We start from the raw sequence: 6,000 nt of genomic DNA, 5'->3' as shown, positions 1-6,000 counted from the left end.
TGTCAAAGGCTACAGACAGGTCGAGAAGGATGAGGAGGGATAGTTCACCTTTGTCACAGTCACATAGGATGTAATTTGTGACTTTGATGATAGCCGTTTCAGAACTGTAGCCGGGGTGGCAACCTGATTGGAGGGATTCAAACATGGAGTTGCAGGAACGATGGGCATGGATTTGGGAGGCAACAACACATTCAAGGACTTGGAGAGGAAAGGGAGGTTGGAGATGGGGTGGTAGTTTGCAAGGACGAAGGGGTCAAGGATTGTATTTTGAGGAGAGGGGTGATGATGGCAGATTTGAAGGAGAGGGGGACAGTACTGAGGAGAGAGAACCATTAACAATATCAGCTAACATGGAGCCAGAAAAGGAAGTTGGGTGGTCAGCAGTTTAGTGAGAATAGGGTCGAGGGAGCAGGAAGTGGGTCTCATGGACAAGATGAGCACGGAGAGGGCATGAGGGGAGAAACTGGAGAAAGATGCGAGTTCAGGGCTAGGGCATGGGGAACCTTAGAGGAAGTTTGGCCCGGTGGGCATGGGGAAGGAACGGAAGTGGCAGAGGCAGCGGATCGGATGGTTTCAATCTTAGAGATAAAGAAGTCCAGGAGTTCCTCGCACGTGTTGTTGGAGGGGAGGGCGGAGGAGACGGGAAGAGGGGTTTAATAAGATGGTTTGCAGTAGAGCAGAAAAACCGAGGGTTATCTTTGCATTCCAGGATGATCCTGGAATAGTGAGTAGTCTTGGCAAACGAGAGCAGGACCCGATAATGCTTTATGTGGTCCACCCAGAGCTCACCCCACTCCACTTGGGGTGTCACTTTGTCAAAGAAGTCCAGGAGGTTATTCAGGCAGGGTCTTCCCCTTCTGAATCCATGTTGACTGCTGCTTACTAAGTTATTAATGTAGAGAGAGAAGATGAATTTCTGCGGGGGTTCTCCCGTTCAGCTGCCATAACTTTGGTGGAAGAGCTGCAAACTCCCCAGTAAAACAACATCAAATGTCATGGACAGAAGTATGTCTAATGGGTCTGTAATTTCCTGCGTCTGCTTTGTCCCCTTTTTTGAATATGGGCACCACATAAGCCTATTTCCAATATACTGGTACCTCCCTAGTCGACAGTGACTCTCTCATAATAATGCTCAATGCTTCACAAATCTCCTCCTTAGTTTCCCTTCGCACTCTGGGATAAATACCACAGATCCTTATGGATTTATTGTTTTAGAGCCCTTATTGTTTGTTTAGGACTTGTATCTCAGTTATGCTGAATTCATTAATTCTATTTGAAGAGGGAATGTTGCTCTTGTCTTCTTTTGTGAATGCTTGCAGGAGGTAATCATTCAGAATCTTTACTCTCTTGTGCTCATCCTCTGTTTCAAGCCATTTACGTCTTTTATGGTACTCATTTCTCTGACTGTTCTCTTACTGTTGAAGAATTGAAAGAAGTTCTTACTGTTGTGTTTTGCATCTGCTGTTTGTTGGAACTTGCTGTGCGCAAATTGACTGCCGTGTTTTCTACATTACAACAGTGACTGTATTTTAAAAGTACTTCATTAGTTTCAAAGTGCTTTGGGATACCTTAAGGTCCTAAAAGTGTATAAATGCGAGTCTTTTTTTTCTTTCTTAATGTATTTTTGGTTGGAGGCAAACTCCAGTGTCACCCTATTGACCCTTTCAAACTAGTCCCATATGCTGACTACCTTCTACCCTATGTTTAGTCTTGTCTTGGATCTGTTTCCGCCTTGCTTTCCCCCCACCTATCCATCTGATGTCCAGATGCATTAATTTTTCATCGTGTTTCTGATCTGGAACAAGAGTCCTTGTTAATTTTTCCCTTCCCTGAGCTCAGTTTATGATGACCTGTCCACTGCCCCAGCTGATATCAGCTAACTCAGCGCAGACCAAGAATCAACTGGGACCGTCCTGAGGCACTTTTACCTTGTTATTATAATAAAATCTAGATGCAGGAGAGTGGCGCTGTGCCAACCTCCTGGTTCCACTCTTCACTGTTTATTTTCTTATTGGATCTCACTCTTCATAACATGCCAGTTAGGAATACAGAGACCCATTTTCTCTGAATGTATGCATCTTAATAATGTCATCACAGATCTCCATTTTAATATGACCATGGATCCCCATCTCACTGCCAGAATACATAAACAAATGGTTGAAACAAGACCATTGCAGAATATAGGAAACCAGCCAAATTGATACTATCCAATCAGGCCTTCTAGAGTACTAGAGAAATTAAATGGACTAAAAGCCAACAAATCCCCTGGACCTGACGGCCTACATCCTAGGGTTCTAAAAGAGGTGGCTGAAGAGATAGTGGATGCATTGGTTTTGATCCTCCAAAATTCCCTAGATTCTAGAATGGTCCCAGCAGATTGGAAGGTCACAAATGTAACACCACTATTCAAGAAAGGAGGGAGAGAAAAAGCAGGGAACTACAGGCCAGTTAGCCTGACATCAGTTGTTGGGAAAATGCTGGAATCCATTGTTAAGGAAGTGGTATCAGGGCACTTAGAAAATCATAACATGATTAGGCAGAGTCAACATGGTTTCATGAAAGGGAAAGCGTGTTTGACAAATTTATTAGAGTTTTTTGAGGATGTAACTAGCAGGGTAGATTAAGGGGAACCAGTGGATGTAGTATATTTGGATTTCCAAAAGGCATTTGATAAGGTGCCACATAAAAGGTTATTACACAAGATTAGGGCTCATGGGGTTGGGGGTAATATAGTAGCATGGATAGAGGATTGGTTCTAGCATCCGCAGTACTTTGCTTTTGTAGAGGATTGGTTAATGGACAGAAAACAGAGTAGGGATAAACGGATCTTTTTCAGGTTGGCAGGCTGTAACTAGTGGGGTGCCACAAGCATCAGTATTGGGGCCTCAGTTATTTACAATCTATATTAATGACCCAGATGAAGGGACCGAGTGCAATGTATCCAAGTTTGCTGATGATACAAAGCTAGGTGGGACAGTAAGCTGTGAGGAGGACACTACGGGCTAGATTTTGTCAGTGTGGGCGGGCTGGGGCATGTCAGGTGGAAATCATGTCAGGACTCCGACTCCTAAGTGATGTGTTGAAAAAGTGAGATTTTGCCCTAATTGGGCAATTGATTTCCTGCGTGTGGGAACCACTGGCCCAATGAGTCTTTTCATACAGAAAGTCACCTCCGATGACATCATCAATGCTGTTGGATTTAAGGCCTGCAAGCAGCCTTGATTCTTCTGGAGACTGGAAATGCTTTGGAAATTGTATGAGGGACTTCATTTACCGACCATGTCCACCAGCAAGCAAAAGTGTGCACCACGCTTTGATGAGCGCTTGCTCCAAGCTCTGGTGCAGAGAGCAAGAACTAATAAGGAGGTACTCTTCCCTTCCTCAGGGAGAAAAAAGCCACCACAACAGACTAAAGCTGTGTGGCTGCAAGTGGCCCAGGAGGTCAATGCCATCTCTATGTGCCGCAGAACCTGGCTGCAGTGCAGGAAGAGGTTTCATGACCTTCTCCGCACAGGAAAAGTGAGTATGACTTTCATATCACCCTCAATCTCATCCCCATTGCCTCTCCTCACCAGCACTCTGCTTTGCCAACCTCTTCCTCCACATCCCACTTGAAACTGACATCCTTGCACCCTTACCCATTCCCTCTCTCTCTATGGTCACATTCACTTAACTGTTTGACCATGCAGCCCTCATACTCCCTATCACTGTGACACAATGACAACAACTTACACCACACAGGGAGGGCCCTTTGTCTCCTTCTAAGCATCTATGCTATGGATTCTCTAATCTCACTCCTTCATTCTCACTCAAACTCCACTTGTGTCCCTCATTGCAGGAAAAGAGAGCCCACAATAAGAGGAAAAGGGTGAGGACAGGAGGAGGGCCACCCTCAGTAGCCCAGCTCACCACCTCGGAGCAGGTGGCCCTAGAAATTGCCGGGATCGAGGAGGATTCCCAAGTGGGGGATGGACAGATGGGCGCATCGCAGCAAGCTGGTGACAGAATAGTTTGACATCTCTCTCATTGACATTGCATGAGTGACTGATAATGATTCTGATGCTCTAACAGATTGACTTATGATCATCTGCACAATTAAATGTGCATGCAACCTTTACCTCACATCTCTAACTCTTTCCTTTACTCCCCCACAGGACCATCGAGAGCCCCCATCCCTACTGTCCAGGAGGAAGTGCCTGAGCTTCCAGACTCCTCAGAGGAAGCTGTAACCTCTGAGGGCGCTCCGTCAGCAGAATTAAGCGCACCCAGCACCAGCGCAGACACTCACACCTCGGTGGGACCTTCGGGACATAGGGTAGAGTTGTCACCTGGTGTATCACAGCTCACAAGTGAGCATCAGCAGATGGTGGAGACAGGAACAGCAGTGGAGAGTCCTCGTCGCATTGGAGAGGACGCTCCCAGCTAGGCTCCGCTGCTTGTCGACCCTCTGCCTCCGGGTCCATCCAGAAGGAGAGCGGTGCTGGAACTCCAGGAACAGGTGCAGGAGTCTCTGGCAGGTTTTGTCTCCAGGGTCGCTGCAAGTGTGAAGCGAATGGAGGAGTCCATCACTAACATGAGCAGAGCCTTTATAGAGGCGTTGGTGCATGAACGCATCACCACAGAAAGGATGGCAACCTCTTAGAAAGGACGGCTACCTCCATGGTAAGGCTGGCTGCCATAGAGGAGAGGATGGCTACGTCCATGGAGGAGCTTAGTCGCCAGGGCATGGAAAACGTGGTAATTGTTCAGAATAGACTGACATCTCTTGAGGAGTGATGGTCAGCTAATGAGTAAACAAACCAGACCTTCATGCAAGTCCTCTGGAGTAGGACTTCCAGTGCAGAAACGGGTCCTCATGGCCCCCCTGCAGTGCAGCGAGGTGCTGTCACGCCACTTGCTAGCTCTGAAGTGGGGCTGACCCATGAGAGGGATATTGGTGGCAGACAACAAGGAAGTGGGGGCTCTTCTACAAGCGCTCACACGACCATGCCACTGCAGAGTCCTCAGTCAAAGCCCCACCAGAGTCCCCACCCAACTGAAATCGGTGTCTCAACACCTGCACAGCTGCAGGAGCAGCAGACTGTTGCCGAGCCCTCACTGGTTCACAACCCCAGAGGACGCCCGCCAAATGTGTCGAGACAGGAGCAGCAAAAAAGTGAGCAAGAGGCCTCCACAGCTGCTGAAGCCACAGGGGAAGCATCACGTAGGAGCACACGTAAGAGGAAGATAATGCACAAGTAGTCACAAGGGTAGTCACTTGGGTGTAATGTTGTGTTTAATTTTGAAAAGCCATCAGTTGCTTATTGTCATAAAAAATTCTGATGGCAAACTGTTGCAGTTGTGGCGTGTGTCATTTCGCTAATGGGACCTCCACATTGAGGGCTTAGGGCGAATTGCAATTGTCAGTATGGTGGTCAGAGTGATAGGAATCTGCAGGTTCTTGGCCATTGTCGATGGTCTGATAAGAAGGTGCGAGGCAAAAGTATTTGATTGTGCAGGTTAAGCAAATCTGTCCAAGATGAGTGCGTCCCTTGCATCCCGGGCAGCAATGTGGTTGCGCGCTGGCGCCTTCTGGCCTGTGCAGCTTCAGGTGGGTGAGCAGTAGCTTGGTGCTCCTGTTGTTGCTGCTGCTGTTGGTGGTGCTGTTGTTCATGGGTCTACTGCTGCCATGGCTGGTCTTCATCTGAATCTGATGTCCAGGAGGAAAGGAAATAAATGGTTCCCATGCTTCTGGTATATGCCTCAGTTGAGGAAGCACTCAGTCAAGGTGGCGAGAGGGGTTTCCCAGGAGGTCACACTGGAGATGGGTGTCAGGCTCCAAACTTCCACAACAATGGGTATGCCTGCTAAAAGTTCCCCCAGACCTGAGACGACAAAGTTCTGCCACCTGAAAATGATGATTGCTGAAAACTCCTTTTTAATGGTGGAGCTGCAGCTGTTAGTAAGCAGTCCACTTGTGAGACCGCCAGGATTCACTGGCATGTTCCAGAGGAGACGTGC

This window comes from Somniosus microcephalus, chromosome 8, assembly GCF_052327205.1.
Source record: "Somniosus microcephalus isolate GS21.2 chromosome 8, FLI_Smic_1.0, whole genome shotgun sequence".
Classification (NCBI taxonomy): Eukaryota; Metazoa; Chordata; class Chondrichthyes; order Squaliformes; family Somniosidae; genus Somniosus; species Somniosus microcephalus.
Note: the sequence above shows the minus strand (reverse complement) of the source record.